Source organism: Leptonychotes weddellii, chromosome 5 (genome assembly GCF_054177405.1).
Source record: "Leptonychotes weddellii isolate Sample4059 chromosome 5, ASM5417740v2, whole genome shotgun sequence".
NCBI classification, from domain to species: Eukaryota; Metazoa; Chordata; class Mammalia; order Carnivora; family Phocidae; genus Leptonychotes; species Leptonychotes weddellii.
In genome coordinates this window covers 39,130,700-39,150,434 of record NC_138373.1, presented here as the reverse complement: position 1 = coordinate 39,150,434, position 19,735 = coordinate 39,130,700, and the positions used below count along the sequence as shown (strand labels likewise).

Genomic DNA, 19,735 nt, shown 5'->3' with positions numbered 1-19,735 from the left:
CTCAAACTGAATTATTCCCCTCCCAAATTTGGGTGATGATGAAGATGATTAGTACTGCGCCTTAACCAGGAGTTGGGTAGGCAATATGTTTTCTCTCTGCCTCCCTCTCTCTCTCTCTCTCTCTCTCAGTTTCTGTGTATTTATATATGTTTCCCAGAGCATGCCACACAGTAGGTGTTACCCCATTTCACAGATAGGGAATACTGAGGCTTCACGAAGTTAAAGTTCATTTCCCGAGATCACTCAGCCAGGGAAACAGCAGGCTAAGCATTCGGTCCAGCTCTCTCAAATGCCAAAGAGCAAGGTTTCCATCACCACCCACCCCTGTTTTCTGTCTTGTCCAAGCTCTCATGAGAGCCTTCTGCTCTTTCCACGGGATGCACTTAAAAAATGAAGTTACGTTTATGAAATGGAGACAGAACTTTCCTACAATTCAGAGGCACTAAAGCTATAAACTGTGCTGTAATCCTGAGCAAACAAAAGTAACCATTTTGAATTGCTTTCAAGATATGAGACAGATGGCATGTATTTATTTTTAATGTTTAAGAAGATAGAGAAAGCAATTGGGGATGTGACATCCTGCATTAATTGGCAAGCATCACCTAATGTACATAGTTAAGACACAAAGAGAGGAAAATCAAGTCCATGCATCACACAAATGAGGCAATACAACAAAGTGTATTTAACTAGGTTTATTTTATAACATGGTCTCTCTGTTTTGCTCTAAGTAATTTTAATGAGAATTCTCTAAACGTCTGTGAGTGAAAAGAGACAAAGAGGAGAAGGAGTCTGGGTACCACATGTCCTGATAGGAGCCGTGCTGGGCTGAGTAGTCACTGCAGAATTTTCAGTTAAAGCCGATTTCACTAGAATATCCGATGACCCTGTCAGTTCCTCCAAACTCGGGGTGCTAGGCCTTAACTTCCCTTTATGTAAGCCATACCAAAAAGAAAAAAAAAAAGCAAAGAAATCATCTGGAACTGTTCCTTAAATTAAGAGCCCCCAATTCAAAGCTGCCATAAACAATTATTAACTTTCTAAACGGCTTAGCTGCTTAGCTAATGGGTGACTCTTCCCCATGCCACTGATGAGCATTTTCTGCAGCTTCTTACAGTGCTGGGTGCCCAAGCATGTTTAGCCGTGACTGGCATGTACCCGGCAAAGCATAGCTCTGTTTCGTCCATTTCTTCAGTTTCACATTGCCACACTTCATTCTGGTTGCGCAAGACTTCCTTCCAGATGTGCAAGACAGGCGATGTCAGTGAAGTCGGTGAAGGCAGCATTGCGGGGTGTCACTTCTCTGCTCCTGCAGGTGAGGAGAGGGACAGGTTCAACAGCAGCGAATGGACCGCGTGCCCTCTCTTCCCGTTGAGACGGGAATCGGAGAAGCTCTTCCCTAGCGCCCCTGTCCTGACTCCTACAAATTGCTATCCTCCCCAAACCAGGTCATTTATTCACAGCTCAAAAGCTAAAGCAAGCCAACTCACCACGAGACATATGTGTGCCTGTATTTTCACTGTAAAAATTTAACTCTTCACGGTAAAATTGCCTTCAGGCAGAATTCAGACAAGTCGTTTAGTTAAAGTAAATGAAAGAGAACGGTCGTGCTCACTACAGATTGAAAATAGGGAACCAGGGCAATCCGTTTTTTTTTTTTTTAAAGACTTTTATTTATTTATTTGACAGAGAGAGAGATAGCGAGAGCAGGAACACAAGCAGGGGGAGTGGGAGAGGGAGAAGCAGGCTTCCCGCTGAGCAGGGAGCCCGATGCGGGGCTCGATCCCAGGATCCTGGGATCATGACCTGAGCCGAAGGCAGACGCTTAACGACTGAGCCACCCAGGCGCCCCCAGGGCAATCCAGTATTAATGATCTGTCTGGCACGGTGCTGTCTCGGAAGACGGAGACAGGCAGCAGGGGCTAGGGCCTGGTGGGCAACAGACCACTGGAAATCCAGCATTTCTGGGGTGGCCCCGGCAACACCCCCGTTCCCTGGAGAGCAGAAAGAGCCGCGAGGGGGGCCTTTACTGAGCACGTGAGGACGGTCCCATGGGACGGGCCACCTGCGTTTGGGCTTCTCCAGTCTGTGATGCAGCATACTCAACTTCAAGGATGTCAGGGGGAGGGGGTAATGAGAACTGGTTCCAGTCCCATTGTGACTAGAAAAGTTCATGGGGTTTGAGAGAGGAAGGCGCGCCAACAGCTTCTGGTTCACCATGAATCAATCACGACCCACCCACCGAGCTTCCTGTGCTTAGGTAATGAGGAGCGTAGCCTTTTAAGGATGCATGTATTCCAGCAACAGCTGGGGGTGAGGGGGCACCTGGAAAGCACACAACCATACAAGAACGTGGGAAAGCTGTTGTCCAAATACCCCGGAGCCCTTCCTTCAAGCTGTGAGTTCCCTTGGAAACTTTGAACAGTGATCCAACTTAGGAACTACTGTGTTTTTAAGGGAATTCTAGCAGTTCTATTAGCCAAGACTGGGCATTTACCCTCCTGCGTTCTGGGGAATCCATGGTGAATATTCCCACATAGAACTTACAAGTGAAAAGATTCATTAATTCTCAGCTGTGTGATGGTTTCCTAAACTCTTTAAACTTTGCTTTTCTCATCTCCAAAATGGGAATAATGGAAATCCTTTCGGGATTGTTGAAAGACTAGAGAAAAGGTAGGTCAGCGGGGACCGAGCATGGGGTATGGAACATGACATATAATCGATAGCTGATGATTATGCTCAATTGCATGGTGGATATTTATTTCTCCATCAGGAAAATAACTCTTGTTTTCCCCACTGAATTTATTTAAAAATAGATTTTTTTTTTTTTTAAACTCAGCATTAGGCAAATTTCACTCATGTTTGCTTTCCACAACATTTTCCCGTAAATCCGGTGAAGGACAAGCTTAGGCTTTGCGGGGTGTTTTCATGATCAATACCGTAGCTTCCTCTCACAGTTCTTGCCATGCTACTGAAATCTTACAGGAAGGAAGTTCTGCAAATCTTTGAGTAAAACACTTTCCTGTCAGAAGCCGTGAACATGCTGACCAATGGCAGAATGGAATTGACCAACACATTCAGTGAGCTGAATTCACAGTGTTTTTGACAAATGACAAAGAACCCAGAAGTCCTGAGTGTTACCGCGGTTTTCACATGTGGCTGTAAATCCCGAGACTGGTCCAATTGTTCTGAATCGGGTGGGCCGTGCTTAGGTTCCCATTAAACGGGTATCTCATCATAGTCCTTGGACTCACTGCATTATTTAACGTACCATGTTCTTCCTGATGGAATGAATTCTGTGCATGGAAAGCCTCATCCATCACCGAGTCCCAGCCTCGATGCTTGAAGCTGCTCTAATTTGGCATATGTTCTGTCCAATTAAAATTCCTATGCTTACATGCAGATACACATGTTGGTTTGTTTTCTTTCTTGTTTTCTTTTAGTTCACTGATGTCTGCTTGTTTTTTGTGTTCACCCCCTTTTCCCATGCCTCCATGACTTTTAGTGAAAATAAAACACCGTATGTTTGCCGAGGTTTTGGGGGTTTTTGCTTTGTTTTGTTTTTTCTTTGTTTTGCTCTGTTTTGGGGTTGCTGTTGTTGTCTGTTTGTAAAACAGTCTCACTGGCCATTGTCCTCTGACAAATGAGCACTCCCGAGGGTTCTGATGCAGCCAACCACTCCGGGGAACAAATCTGATCAGCAAGACCGTGAAAACGGCTCTCGCTTGCTCCTCAAACCAAACCACCGACGGTGAGCAGGCAGCCGCTAGCGTCCTCGGTTTGCAGGCTGGACCCGAGTCTCGGTCGGTTAACAGACACAACCAGCGGGACACAACCAGACACAGAAATAGTAGCCAACGCATCTCGTCCTGCTATCGTGATAGGTTCTGGGTGGCTTTCTAATTAATGTCAGGAATCAGACTCTCCAGAGTAACAGGTGCTCCCGTACGAAGTGTGTGTGGACTCCTGGTCAGACCCACGTTCACCTTCTCAGCCGACCCGTAGCTGAAGTCCATGAGTCAGGGACAGAGGATCTGAGAGCAAAGCCCGCGTTTCATTCATTCACTCAACAGTCAAACCCAGCCACTGCAGACAGCATACAGCCGAGTCTGGACTCTTTTCTCCAAGCTTTGGGTAAAACCAGACCCCTTCCACCAGCCCCTCGGGCCACGCCGGTCCACAGGTGTCTCCTTCCCTGAGTTTCTGAGCCTTGCTTTTTATTTGCCTTATTTGATACGCAATGCAAGGCACCTCTGTGCTTTTATTTTTCATTTGAAATGCACGGCCAAAGAGTCGGGCTTTTCAAAGCCACGCTTGTGTATCTGTGGCCCCTGCACCCAAATCCCATCACTGCCTATCAAGTCGGTGCTCAATAAATGCTTGCTCGTTGGGCAGTGATGATGCAGGTGTCTATGCCTGTGTGTGCCCACGGCTCCCTCACCAGGGCCCCACATTTGATTCGATCTGATAACAAGTCACCCGGGCCATTCCTGCTGACCACAGAGCATATCCTGCTGTCAGGAATTATGCCCACGAGGATGACTGGCAGGTGCATGCCCTTATTTCTGGACCTGTGTTGGAGCTTCTACCACCGAATACCAAGGATGGACCTGGACAGTATATCCATGGAATTTGTTTTCATGTCTACGATGAGGTGGTTGAATCGTACTAAGAGAATGCCTTGCGCATCCTTCCCAAGGTGTGATGGCGTTTCAGAAAGGGATGAGAGCATCCTGTGATGGCCAGCTCTGAGTCCCTCCTGGGGTGTCCGCTCTGCTCTCCTGAACCTCCAGCATCCGCCTCTTCTCTGGGTTTCTTCACTTTCTCCTGCGCGCTCCCCAGAGTAGGAGCCCCTCTGGGCGGTGAGTGTTCCACCTCTGACGGCTAGGTGCCCAGCGTGGGTGTGCTTCACCTGCCCATGCCACGCATGAAGGAACAGATGTCTACTTCACTCCTGTCATCAGCAGCATGCACACCTTAATCTTAAATAAAGCCCAGCTACTCACTTGATCCAAAATATTAGACGTCTCTGGTAAACCTGTTGTCCAGAGGGGCTTGAGGGAGGCCACTCACCCAGCATGTGCTCATTCTTTTCCTTCTCCCTGTCACCTTCGATATAAAAGCTCTTAGAGGGCGCCTGGGTGGCTCAGATGGTTAAGCGTCTGCCTTCAGCTCAGGTCATGATCCCAGGGTCCTGGGATCGAGTCCCACATCGGGCTCCCGGCTCAGCGGGGAGCCTGCTTCTCCCTCTGACCCTCTCCCCTCTCATGCTGTTTCTCTCTCGCTTGCTCTCTAAAAAAATAAATAAATAAAATCTTTAAAAAAAAAAAATAAATAAAAAAAAATAAAAGCTCTTAGAGAATTTGAAGCTGCTGAAGATCAGAGGAAGATGATGGGGGAAATCCATACGCAACATTCACAGGGGCAATGTCGCCCACCCGAGTTCCCTTCTTTCCACTTGACATGAATTCAAAGGACTTATCCCTCCTGCAAACACACCGAATGCTGCAGAAAGAGCCCCATGCCTCGGAGTAGAGCCATTTGGTGAAAACGAAAATGAAACTTTATTAGAGCAGGTTCTCTGCCTGTCATTCAGATTTAAAAAAATCAAGTGTTTTGACATATTAGTTCTAAAATAAATGCAAAGCCTTTTAAACCACAGAATGAGTTGGGTGTTCCCAGATGGCTGGTTTACTCGTCTACAGACCCCGAACCTCCTCCCTCAGGAGCGTGGCGCCTTTTCCCATGTCCTATTTGCCAGCCATTTGTGGTTGATTCTCCCCCATCCCACCAGAGCACCCCTCCTTTGCTCCAAGCTCACAAGATGACTGCTTCTCACCGGCTCAGTTCAGCCAGTGCCCAGCGGAGTGCGTGCCTTCCTGTCCCAGGTTTAGGTACCAGGTTCTGGTGACCCTCTGAGATGAGAACATCGAGTTCGAAACCCTGCCTGGATCGTGTCATCCCCGTGGGCAGAGTCTACAGCTCCGCGTCTGCGTCCATCTCTCGCTGCTGCTGGTCGACACGGGGCTCGCGGCCTCGCTCCCCACGCAGCCCCGGTGCCAGGAGGCGGCAGGAAGTCAAACCCCAATCCACTTTTCTCCAGGTGGCTCACTTGTTTTTGTCTCAAGTCCTTGGGTAGAACCTTCTCTCGCTCGCCATGATTCCTTTTAGTGACCCTTCTTTATTGCATCGATTTTGGGGCCTAGTCACTGGGAAATAGCCTTTCAGGAGATCCCAGGAGCAAATAAAATGCAGCAGAGCCCGAAGGCCTGCCATCCACCGCTGGCTGGGTGGCTTTGGCACTTCCCTAGGGGTGAAATCACCTGTCCCCCAAGTCCCGAAGACAGGTGTACCGCTCTCGGGGGCTGATGCCTGGGCAGATGCCTTCGGGGAGTAGGACTGTGTTCCCGTGTCCACGCTCCGGCTGCTTCTCGACCTCCCTGGGCTTCGGTTTGTGATGCTGGAGTTAGTGGGACCGCACGTGACGTCGTGAGGAGCCTGGCCCGGGACCTGGCGCCCGGTGGGCGACGGACATCACGGTTCCCTCCGGTTCGGATGACTACGGTAGGCTCTTCTTTGAAAAACAGGAGCAGTAATTTGAAAACAGCCTCCCGAAGTTGTTAGGTGGGTCCGGGGACTCAGACATAGGGCAACACTGAGTCTTCAGCTCGTGTGGACACCGCCATCCCTGTTGGCGTGGCTGAGCCTGGACCTGCGCCCGTGCGTCGCCGCCCCCGCTCCAGCGCGTGACCCTCACACCGACCACCCGGGATGAGGACTACAGCACGGGGACCCGACGGGGGGCCCACGGAGAGCAGCGGTTGTGGCGACCCCCGATGGCACGCATGGCGGGAACGTAATGCTCACCCGTGCCTCGTGATCATGCACCGTTTTACGATCCGAGCGCTCTTTCCTTACGAAGAGGAGGTATCAATGGCAGACGAAGACCCACCTAAGACGATGCCGTGACTGAGCACTGGTCGAACTCTGCTGGCCGCCTTGTCACGAGACCGTCAGACCGTCCTCCCTGGGTAGCTCGGGCGTACAGAGTGCCGCGTCTACACGAGGCATCATCATCCGAGGGTGCGCGTTCACCGCGGTCCGAGGCCGGAGAACACGGCAGATGCAGCCCGGCCGCAGAAGGGCGGCCACGATCCCTCATCCCCTCCCCGAGCCACTAACAGCGGGAGCCGCAGAGTGGATGGAGGAGTAATTGTTAGCGGGCACCGATCACAAGCCATGCTTGTCTCTACGGAATGAACAGGAAGGTCCTTATCTTGGCGGAATCTCCCTTCCGCATTCTAGACACTCCTTCTGGGTCCCCTCCCAGCTCAGCGGCCCATGCGGGCCGCCCGTCTCCCCATCCCGTTCCCACGAGGGCAGCAGAGGAGGCACAGAACAAGTCTAGTGCTCTTGGGGACAAGTCTCTGAACAGGTCGTGGACGAGAAGATGGACCCAGAAAAAGCAGGGTGTTAGTGAGGCTCACGGGGAGCAGATTCTCACCAAGGAGCAGCTCTCTGTGCAGGACCATGGACTAGGGCTACGGTGACTCAGTTGTCCTGGGCCTGCACTCCACACACGGCCAGTGACTCAGAGCATGAGCACCTGGGGTGGGGCCGTCCAACAAGACTCTGCACTTTCCTTGCCCATTCGTACCATTCTGGGAAAACCAGCCGAGCCTGGGATGGCAGCCTGACACACGTCACAGGACTCTATCTCCTAAGCATGGGAGTACAGAGGAGTTGCACCCCTAACCTTACAGGAAAAGGAAGGACCCAGGGGAGACTCCCTGAAGAAATGTGAGGTGTGTCCTTGTAAAACTGGATGGCTGGGGCATGACTTATCATGTGGGAGGCAGCGCAGAGTCATAGGATGAGGTGGGTTTGAGAACCGGGTCTGAGCCCTGCCTGCCCCGTCTGAGCTGTGTGGCTGTGGGCAAGTCACTCGACTTCTCTGAGCCTTTGGTGCAACAGCTATGAAAAAAGGACATCTTCCTGGCAAACCTTCATGGGGATGATATAAAATAGGTATTTGGCAAATACGAATTCCCTTTTCTTTCAAAGGTAAGGATTTTAATTTTCTAGAGGCAAAGAAAGGGATGGTCGGGGGACGACTGTTTAGGATAGTGTCACTCGGGCTGTGCTGTTGCAGCTGCAACGTCATGCTTTAGAATCACGTGGGCTGGCGCGTTACAGGTGCAGAAGTGACAAGGATGGGGGGCCTGGGTGGCTCAGTTGGTTAAGCGTCTGCCTTCGGCTCAGGTCATGTTCCCTGGGGTCCTGGGATCGAGCCCCCCATCGGGCTCCCTGCTCAGTGGGGAGTCTGCTTCTCCCTCTGTCCCTCCCCCAGATTGTGCTTTCTCTCTCTCTCAAATAAATAAATAAAATCTTAAAAAAAAAAAAGAAGAAGGAAGTGACAAGGATGGTGTATTCACCTACTGATGACTACTGGCTAGAATAATTTATTCTTAGAATAGTTATTTTGGGAGTAATTTTATATTAGCTTATGTAGTATTCACAGGTGTTATTGTATCCCCACAGTTAATACAATGAAGAAACTATTATTCCCCTTATTTTCAGTTTATGATGTGCCTTAGAATTCGCAGGCTTCCTTCGATCCGACTGCACACGCGTGCCTTTGCTAAGGCCTGAGTGACATTTAGGACACTTGCCTTCAAGTATTTCCCATTGCAAACAATAAAATCTACAAACACATTTAAAGGAGTATTGCATAAGCACTCTTAGGCCCAATAAGTAATGAATGCTTATTAAAATATGTTGACATGGTAATATTCTACATGGTGCGCTCATAACATAAAAGCCTGGGTTTGCAGTTTTCTCCTCATTCAAAATCTATTTGCTGTGTCCTTGATGGACAGAAAACCAGATGCACAAACACATTTTGACCAAACTGTCAGCTCCAAGGAGCCGGTCGCCGGGAAGGTTATATGCAAGTTGTAGGCATGAGCTGTCCAAATGTTTCCCCAGAACGAATGCTGGAGTGTAGTGTAACCCGTAAGGAACCCGAGCTTAATTATTAGCGTTAAAGTGAGGTCTGAAGTCTGGTAATAATGGTCGATTCCCTTTTTCCCCCAAAGTGCAGAAAAATGGGCACATCTGACCTTCTAACGGTTCATAGGATGGGTATGGATCAAAAGTTAGACTCCCGAGGATAGGCAAAAAGTCGTTTGTGTGTATGTCCTTCTGTTTTCTAACTTTGGGGAATTCGGCAAATCAGAAGCAAGAACAGAAGGGAGGAAAGGCTTGAACAGGGCTGGAGCAGGGACCTTGCACGGATTACATGGGCTTACAATCTCTTCTGCAGCTTATTTAGTCTTTAATGTTTAGTAAATATATACAACTTATTTTCTGCCTAACCTTCTTTTCCACAGTCAATGATGACTTTATCTCAGTGTACTTTTTTTAGGAAGCCCCAGATGTTTGGCCCAGAAATAAAACCAAAGGTTAGGGTTTGAGGTGCTTCTCTGCTTTTTCAAAAATGCCAGGAAAGAAGGTGAACCCGAGCACAGTTAGGTTGGGTCCCGCGAAGAGTCCCAGAGCAGGGTCTTTTCATGGAGTGAGACCTTCCCAGCGCTTTGTTTGCAGAGCAGGGAAACGCAGGGCTTTTACTATTTGTTTTATTGTTTTCCAAATCAAATCTAAATTAGGAGACAGAAACCAAGATGACTCAAGAGCTCTTGAAAAAAGGCAAGTCTCTTAGAGAATCGCGTGTTTTCATGCAGCCTGTGCAGGGGGAGGGGGGCTGTGATGAAGGATCCGTAACTTTTATTTTCAGACTTTCGGTTCTGCTCTAAGTTGGTAGAAACCATTGGTTCCCTCTTTCATTTCCTGTATCGAGCACCCCACTAAGAACAGCTTCTCACATCTCTATGCTGGCATTCTGAGGAGCAAGGCCATGCCCACATCGGCCTGCCCCTGCCGGGGATGGAGGACTCTAGTTCGTTCTGGGGAGCAATCCCCAAGGTAGAGGCTAGCACTCCTGTGGTGGACCGCATGGAAGAGCGCCACGCTCATTGCCACAGCCGCGCATGTAGCCCACGACTTGATACTAAATGCAGAAGTCATGGACAGGAGGAAAATGCCATCTCAACTACACATGGAGCTGTGGTTTTGAACCAGAGTAAAAATCAGAAGATTCAGGGGGAACTTGAACGTCACCCAAGGCCCATGGCTCAGAGATTAAAAATTTAGCTTCTCTTTAAATACCATACAAATCCTGAGTCCTGAACATGCACCAAAAAAGAAAGAAAGAAATGGGCATGTTTTGGTACGCTTTGGAAAAAGAAGGGACCAGTCACTACCAGCCTTCAGTGTTCTCCTTGATGCTAATAATTCAGCTCAAATGCCTTAGTTAAGCACCAGACAAGCCATTTTGGAAGAAAAGTAATCTGAGAGCAGAGGTGGAGAGATGGAAATCTTGGAGGCGTCCCCTGACTGTGCTGGTCACGTTCCCTACAGTTCTTGTCATCATTAACCAGGTCCCCTGGCCTTCCACAGGTCAAAACTGTGAGAGGACATCTGTTATCACTCAGGGGCATTCTGAGAATTATCTAGAACATATTTGAAAAAGGAAATAGAAAGCCCCTTCTATTTATTTTTATTTGTTTTTTAAAGATTATTTATTTTTTCTTTAAGATTTTATTTATTTATTTGACAGAGAGAGAGCACAAGTAGGCAGAACGGCAGGCAGAGAGAGAGGGAGAAGCAGGCTCCCCACTGAGCAGGGACCCCGATGCAGGGCTCGATCCCAGGACCCCGGGATCATGACCTGAGCCGAAGGCAGATGCTTAACCAACTGAGCCACCCAGGTGCCCCAGATTTATTTATTTTGAGAGAGAGAGAGTATGAGCAAGGGGAGAAGGAGAGGGCGAAGGAGAAAGAGAGTTTCCAGAAGACTCCGTGCTGAGCGCAGAGCCCAACTTGGGGCTCAATCTCACGACTCTGAGATCAGACCTGAGCTGAAAACCAAGAATCAGACACTTAACCGGCTGTGACACCCAGGCGCCCCCCCGCCCTTTTATTTTTTTGAGTAACTCATTGTCTTAGTTATCTCATTTTGGAGAAGGAGAAGGAGAAGGAGAAAAATGCATGAAATGTGAGTTCTGCATCCAGCTACAGAGCTTTGTTCTGCCCGAGATTTGCATCTCGAAACCATCTCAAGGCTACAGGGTGCATCCTGGGTCTGACGCCTGGGGAATGAGCAAGGGGAGGGCTTGGTGCCCCACACCCAGGGAACTATGGAGCACCCCAACACCCAGACCTTCTCCATCTTGGGCGGGAGGGGATACGATGCACACAGCTAGCTCTTCAGCCCCAGAAAGAGAGGGGGCACCGGGCCAGGTGGCAGAAGGAAGAACGGGCGTGCAGGGTTTGTCCCCTCTTCCTTTCATGTCACGTCTTCCAAGAGGTTCTTGATGTTTTTGAGGGAGTGCCCATTTCTGTGATTTTCAGAGCTCGGAAGCTGGCTGTGTGGGGAGGAAACAGCAGGGACCTGGGCTTGAGTCCCTGTTGTGCCACCACCTTGCCCTTGGCCTTGCAGGGCATTGTGGCCTCTCTTTTCATCTGGAAATAATTGCAAATCTCTCATAAATGAACATTACTGAGATAATATAAATATGTCATGGGGGCTCCTGTGAGCATGGTTTGCTGTTTAACCACACAGTGTGGGCTCTAAGAGATGGGTAGCTGCAGGAGGTCTGTCCTGGTGCCAAGTGACGTCTGAGCAAGGACAGGGAAGGTCCCCTGCAATGGGTCCTCTTGTTGCCTAAGTTCTGAGAAGATACTCTCAGGAGAGTTATCATAATGCTCCTTAGAATCGCTATTTACTGCTAATGATGATAAACCGCAAGCTTCAGAGGTGACTGAGGTTTTCCCCTCATTCCAAAATCGAATCTTCCAGACAAGATTGAGGGGTGCAGACACACACAGCACCCTCCTCTGGAACCCCTCAAGTATCTCACACCATCCTTTAAATAAGATCGTATGGATACCGCCTTAAAACACACATGGCATTTCCTCCTCATCCATTCCTGCTGCCGTAACACACACACACACACACACACACACACACAGTCACACACGGTGGGGGGCTTATGAACAACAGACGTTTGTCCCCCCAGCTCTGGAGGCTGGAGTCTGAGATCAAGGCACCTGCAGATCCAGTGTCTGCAGAGACCCCATTTCCTGATTCGCGGTGTCCTCACGTGGGGGAAGGGGCGAGGGGCTCCCTGGGGCCTCTTTCTTTATAAGGGACACTTCTGCCTCCTGGGGGCCCCACCCTCATGACCCCATCCCCTCTCCAAGTCTCCATCTCCTAAGACCACCACCTCGGGGGTCAGGCTTCAACACATGGGGGACACAACATTCAGTCCGTCGTGGTCCTCAGACAGGTGCCCGCAACGCGGCCACAGGCGGCTAGGATCGGTTTGCTATTGGGCATCCTTCCTCACTGCCCCTGGGAAAAGGCAATGGCTCAGCCGGGACAGCGTGGGGACCCGTGCATGTGGGCCTGGGGACCGAGGCTTCACGGAGCCCCGCGGCAGCTGGAGGTAGCCTGAAGAGAGGCTGCAGGGAGACTCTTAGCTGCCGGCAGGAGTGGGAGGGCAGAACGGGGACCCGTGCGGAGGTGACACCTGGTCTCAGGTGACCACGCCCAGGGGACTGGCCAGGGGCTTCAGCGGCACCAGCCAGTGGGGCTGGAGGAGCGCGGACAGGTCCTTACTGACATCGCTATCGTTCTTATGCCTGGAAACACAGTCTTCTCTGGTCTTCATCTCATCTTACTTATTTACTGCATTTTCTACATGATTCCACTTGCGTAAAGGTTCAGAGAATACATGTAATAACACCATTGATTGAAATAATGAAAACAGATAGTTTCAATAAAGACAGGGCTGAGCAGCAGTGAGCAACTGGCTTCTCTTTTACTGTCCCCCTGGGACGCCGGCGGAATGCCCTGCTTCTTGAACATGCTTCACTGTTGGGAGCAGCTCTGGGGCGATGGAGAAAGTGTTGAGCAGAGGCAAGAACAGTGGAGCTCGGGCAGACCCGAAGGCCCGAGCAGGGTGCCCAGCCGGCACGTCCCCTGTGACCTCCTGGGACCGGGAGGAGGGTTTATGTCCCTGGAAGTAAGGTGAGTGGCATCCCGCTGACTGTCATGTTTCCTTTTAGTGAAGGGGTGTTCTTGTATTCATGCAGGACATTAGAGAATTCTGCTCTCCTTGGTAGGGGAAGTTTCTCTCTTAGGAAAAGTAAAAAGCACTTGCTCACACGATCTGGGTCTTCGAGTTCCTAATAGAGACATGGAAGGAGGCGTCCCTGCTCTGTATGGAATGGGGCTTTCTCTGGGCGGACACGGAGACACACAGCGCCAGGGCCCCTGACTGAGGACAGCCGTCACCTTTAGGTCCCTTTTAGGAAAACACTGTCCACTGCTGATAGAACAGGCCCAGGCCCTCGAGCAGCATCTCCAGCAGATGTTCCCTGTTCTCCGTTTGGGTGATGTTCTTCTCTAATGTGATTTTCCTTCGTGGCTAGCGATTTCTGTTCCGTTGTCCCACGGCACCTCCACTGGAGGACTGGGAACCTCCACGAGGTGTTGGCTTACAGAAGCTCGGGGTCATCGTGTCCTTTGCTCTCTACTTTTGAGTAACGGAGACTTTCTTCTCACACATCCCTACTTCCCCAAATATAGCATTGGCATTTTAATACCAAAATGCCAGGAGTCTGAGGGACCATGGCTACGGAAGGGAATGTGGTTGTTGGGGAGGGGCAGACCCCCTGGTTCCAGGCCCCCCAGGAGTTGTTAACAATAGCTGGAGCTGGAGGCCCTGGGGCTGCAGCCTAGATATGCACGTCCTTCTGTCTGCCTGCCTGTCTATCTAAAGAGCAGGACTTAGAGATTATCCAGGTAAACTGACCCTGAGGACCTTCCACCCAGAAGCATTCCAAGGATCCTCACGGCTCTTTGAAGCTCAGCTGTGCTGTTTGACTTGTGACCGGTCCCTCAGAGAGACACGTGTCATTTCTGTTAAATTAGTGACATCATCCCAAGGCTGTTGGTTTGGGAGCATCCCCGGTGGGAAGTGGTCCAGGGTCCTCGGGACAATAAAACTGTCCCCCTCCTCCCCCGAGTGTTCACACAGTGGTGAGTACAGATAAACGACCCCATTGTGTGTGCAGTATGGATGTCCCCTTTTCGTGCATTAGACACTGACCCCCTCTTCCAGGTGAAAATTCAGACAGCGGCGGTTGCCACTTGCATGACTGAATCACCCGGCAGCCCGGGTATTGGAGCTCACACAATGCTTTTGGGCAAATCTCAGCTGAGTCAGCCTCTGTGGGTCCCGCTCCAGACAGACGGCGGTGGGAAGGCTCGGGGCTCCAGCAGCCTCCTGGTCCCTTTCATCTGCAGGCGGGAAGATAAAACCTGACGTCAGAGCCAGTGACTCAACCGTCCGGGAGGATTCATTAGGTTCCTAGGAACATCCTTGCATAAATCACAGCCAAGAAAGCCTGGCAAGACGGTGTTTAAATTTCAGACTCGACGAGAAGAACTAGTGAGAAAACAAGACTCCTCCTGGAGGCAAGTGCCCTGTCCTGGGAATCGCTCAAGAAGGGACTCGCTTCACGGTGAACATGGGTTTAGCGTTGGTCGCTGCTCACGGGCTGTCCTGCTGAAGATCCCTGTCTGTTATGATGGGAAGTGGGTTCATTCTATCCGTAGATGCCACCTTTGCTCACTTCACAGTTTGGGATGAGGGCCTGGAAAAATAAGTCTTATTGCGAATTTATGTGATTGTATTTATTCATTTTAATCAACCCACGAGATCCTGTGTTGATATGTTATTTTTGTCGGCCACTCTGAATATAAATTTGTCTCCATGTAATAACTCAGGTACGATGCTAAAAACTGCAAAATTATAGCAAATAGTTATTCAGGGTTTCTTGTGCCCACAGCGTGAAGATGAATGTTTTATATTATTTAATACTCCGGGAAACTCTGAAGTGGATAGTGTTTTTCTCACCCTGTGATGGATGAGGAAACCGAGGCCACAAAGAGAGAGCAAATCCTGACTGGTACTGCTAATAGCCTCTGTCTGCAAATCGGAAGATTACCTTTATAATCCAGCACTGCTTTCCTCTTCATTTGCAGGAAAAACAGCTTTTTAACTTAGCCAAGAAAACACTGGTTTACAAGATCTGACTTAACTCCAGAGCAGTGAGTGAGTTCATACAATGGTAAGATTCATTAACAGCCCTAAGGCTCTCCATATAGTCTTATATGCATGAGAAAATTTATATATGACATATATAAATTTAAGATATCAGACCCATTTCATTCCAAATAGTTTAGACTATGTTTTCTCAACGTTGACCTATTGACATTTCAGCCCAGATAATTCTCTGTCTGCCTGGGGCGGGCGGGTGGGGGGGAGCTGTCCTGTGCACTGTGGTAGTTCAGCCTCATCCCCAGCCCTGACCCACTAGATGTTAATAGCACCCACCGTGAGTTGTGACAAGCAGACATTATGCAGTGTCCCCCAACCCGCCCCGGTGGGGGGACATCCAAACCATCCCCAGCGAGAACCACTGGTTGGGGTGTTGTAGAACACTCTTATTCTTGAGGTCCCATTTCATGGTCTGAAACATAAAATGCATTGGTGGCAAACATTCCAACAGTTGCTTGCTAGTCAGGAGATTGGATGCTCTTCTATGTTCCCATGTCAACACCATTTGGCCCAAGCAAACTTCTCATCCTAGAAAGTTTTCTTTCCTCTTCTCTGAGACCATGCAAGAGATTCTTCAATGTTCCATCAAGCTCCAGCTTGGACACCTGCTCCGTATCTCTCAGGAGTCTGCCCAGTCAAAGGTCTAGTCTTCCCCAGGATCTCATTATGTTGCATGACCTTTTGTTCTAAGTCTTCAAACTGCTTTCTGATGAGCTTTTTTTCTTCTTCTCTTTCAAAAAAAAAAAAAAAAATCAAGAGCATTATTGTTGGCTTGCCAATCATCCCTGAACTAGACTATCAGCAGGCTGCTTCTTTCTTCAGAATATCTGGAAGAAAAAAATCCTCACAAGAAATTGACTTTAAAATAGGATGGTTTTCTTGAGTTCTTGGAATGGTTTTTATTATCCAGACCACCTGGTGATGAGAACAATTGCATAAATGACATAAGTGTAATCTAAAAGTATGTTCTAGCACATTTCAACAGGACACTTGCATTGCGGGTGCTGGTGGATGGTCCTGCATAGGTCACTGGGACCTGACAATCCTGACCCCAAGAGAAGCAGAGTCCCCCTCTCCCATCCTTTCTAAAGCTCAGGGGATCCAGCAGGACTTTCTCCAAGCACCTGCTCCCTTTCACCTCCAGTCACTGTGCTGGGATTTCTCTTCTGCATCCTGCTTGACCGTCTGCAATTTTCTGGGCCACTTTCTGCCTCTTTCGAGTTGAAAGCATGTCTGAGACCACAGAGATATATTCTTGAGAAAACTGGCAGTTTCCAACTTCTGAAACCTAAACTTAGCCTAAGTCCCTTGGTGGTGGTGTTGTTTGTTTTTTGTTAGAATGAGGCTCTATTTATATGAAGGGGAAAGAGATGAGATCAAGTTAGAGAAGCTACAAGACCTATTTCTAAAAGATTTACATATGCTAACACTTCTAAAATCTTTTACAATGAGGACTAATCTTAAGTAAGGTAGTCTGTGTTATTTTTAACTGAGGTGAGAAAAAGTTCCTGCTATTAGATATATAGTGGAAATGGAATGGAAAATATAGGTGCCTGGGTGGCTCAGTCGGTGAAGCGTCTGCCTTCGGCTCAGGTCATGATCTCAGGGTCCTGGGATGGAGCAGCATCTGGCCCCCTGCTCAGCGGGGAGCCTGCTTCTCCCTCTCCCTCTGCAGTTCCCCCTGCTTGTGCTCTCTCTCTGACAAATAAATAAATATCTTAAAATATGAGTAAATTTAATGGAAAAAAAGTTCTAAGATAACTCCTAAAATTCTCTTCACCTGCACCAAATGTATTATTGATTAATAAAAATCAGGGACTAATGTGCCTGGACTATACTACAATGGAAAAACTTGTCCTTGTGTAAGAAAATCCATACCACCAGACGTCTTCCTCCACAGTGATAAGCGATTGCTGCAATCTTCAAGCTCTACCACTGAAAGCCATTTTATATATTCTACAACGCACAGGACATATTTTCCTTAGTCCCCTATGTAGTGTTATCTCAGTAAAATACAGTATTTGTCGTCATAAAACAGACCTAATAAAGCACTTGGCACCTAAGCTTAGTTTCAATGTTAGACTCTTGCAGGGTTTCCTTATAAAATCAAACAATACGGCATCATAGTCTTTGCTCCAAAACAGCCTGGTCACACTCATTTTTCTCCCCATTTTTCTCCATTTGAATGAAAACACACAGAAATGCTGGAAACAGCGTCGGATCCATGAGCCTCCATCTGAAAGCTCCACAGCCTGGTTATTAGGACTGATCTCAGATATTGAAAGAAACCCAACTCCAGGAAGTACAATTCAGCCAACCAGCAAGACAAACCACACCAGCCTGCACCCCACTCACCCTCTCCTTCTGGGTCACCCGTCCTGCGAGACTGGATTCCAATGGATGCCTCTGATTCACTTCTAGGTGGTGGGGAGATGGTCCCTGTGTGTGTGTGTGTGTGTGTGTGTGTGTGCGCGTGTGTGTGTGTGTGAGAGAGAGAGAGAGAAGTGTGTCTTCTTTATCAGAAACCATCTCCTCTGTACAAAGGTGATTTCTGTGTGTACCTGCAGTCTCAGCTAAGGTTAAGACAGAGAAATAACATGCATAGAAATAACAAGCATTCTCTCTCCTGTTTAGAGATAAAGATTTTGTCTAGTGGTGTCAATTAAACCACCCATGCTTTCTCTTTCTGCCCACCTCCACCCTCCTTTTAATATCTTGTCACAAGGACTGACACTTCACTGTATGTTTAGGTTCAAAACTCCATTGCACGTAGCTGAGAATTTAAAATATATTAATAGGGAGGTGAGTGAAGCAATCCACTTGCAACTTGAACCCCCCCATTTAATTTCTCCATCCCAAGATCAATTGATCGATCGATAGACAGAAGGGTAGGTAGGTAGTCAGATGTATCCACAGAAAAGCATAATAAATGTGACTTTAAACATAGCGAGAAAGAAGCCAAAGGAAAAGTAGCAAAAGTAAAAACAAAACAAAAACAAAAACCCCTGGGCTTGAACTCCCTGTTTGAGCTACCTTTCCTGTATTAGTCATAGGAAGTTCTCAGCATATGTACGTGAATCAAATATTCCATAAAAATTCAAGCCCAAACATACAAAGAAATTTTAGCTCCTTTGTTAAATAAATATCAGCTATCAAAAAAGTACTTGGAGGGAGCTGTTTTCAGTCCTTGGACAAGGGCCCAATAATCCACGCTTTGCACTGGGGAGAAAGGAACGTCAGCCACTCTGTTTCCTTCCGCATTATGCCGGCAGCAAAGTGCCTGGCACTGGAGAAGCCCAAGTTTCAAGTCTGCCTGTGGCCAAGCCGTCCCTTGGGGGGCCCTGACCCCATCACGGTGCTGTCGGCTGGGCTGAGGGTCAGCTGTCAGCCCTGAGTGGGCCATTTGCTTTAACCGGGTTCTCTGATGTCGCTAAACCACTGCTAAAGAGGTGACCTAATACAATTTTAGACTCCGTCTTAAGCCCAAAGGATGCATCCGGTTGGCTGTCATTTTATTTCTATCCTTAAAATATCTTTACAAATCTAATGAATGGAAAATCAACTGTCACATCCATCTTTTAAAAATCAAATCTCGGGTGGTTGGATTCAATTGTGTTGTGTTCTTCCTGATGGTTCAGGGTTGATGTGGTGAGGCTCGCCTGTTGTCAACTGCATTCCCTGCCCCTGTCCATGAGCTCAGGAACAACTATTTTTAGGCGCAGGCGAGCCCCAGGGCGTCAGATGGTAAATTATTAGCTGTGACTATAAAAATAGTCATCGATCCACTTTGGGAACTTTTCCTTCTCCATAGCATATGGACTGGAATTTGCATCCCACCTTCTAGCAGTCGGGTCCCTGTAAATAGAAGGAAACCAACCACAAGTGCTCCCCACAGCCGAGGGGGAGCTATAAAGGACTCGCTGGGTCACACTGGGCCTCCCGGTGTTTAGGAAACAAGCCCTCTGGGGAGGGGAGGCCACGCACCTCTCCCAGGTTCTTTATGCTGCAGGAACATGCCACAGAGGGGCAGCCGGGACTGGGTTTGTGTGTTGGGCTTGTGGCTTCATGTCTGTCTCCATAAGGTCGATGTCAGTGGAGGACGGAGCGTTAGATCTCAGAACTGGCTAGCCTGAGGTTCCAAATCTCCAGGAGCAAGGTCTTTTGTAAAAGCCTGCCATTGTTGCCTGCTATCTGGGAAAATCCACGACTGCCAACATAGTGGCATTCCAGGCTCCTCGTTGGACGCCCAGGATCCTGACGCCCGGGGAAGGGAGGTGACTTTGGGCAACGTTCTGGCAAGTCACCATGGCACCTGAGACATCCAGACTCCCCAGGGAATAACAGTCTGTCCGCATGTGGCTGCGAGTGGCTTTAGCACAACACACAAGCGCTCCTTTATCAGAGCCTCGCTTCCAGACACGGTTTTGGGGGGAGGAAAGGAGACAATGAGGACAAGGTTGAAAATTCAAACTCTCTATGATCCCACG

At 48.7% G+C, this 19,735-nt stretch overlaps 2 long non-coding RNA genes across 2 annotated transcripts; one reads left to right on the top strand and one right to left on the bottom strand.

The window, feature by feature from the left end:
• Positions 1–677: 677 nt before the first annotated feature.
• Positions 678–7,223, bottom strand: LOC145721620 (uncharacterized). Its single transcript, XR_014145430.1, has 2 exons — positions 6,950–7,223; positions 678–1,306 (listed from the first exon to the last, which is right to left on the bottom strand). It is a non-coding gene; the product is annotated as an uncharacterized LOC145721620 (long non-coding RNA).
• Positions 7,224–13,866: 6,643 nt separating this feature from the next.
• Positions 13,867–17,931, top strand: LOC115944257 (uncharacterized). The gene is made up of 2 exons (XR_004078823.2): positions 13,867–15,258; positions 17,448–17,931. It is a non-coding gene; the product is annotated as an uncharacterized LOC115944257 (long non-coding RNA).
• The last annotated feature ends 1,804 nt before the right edge of the window (positions 17,932–19,735 follow it).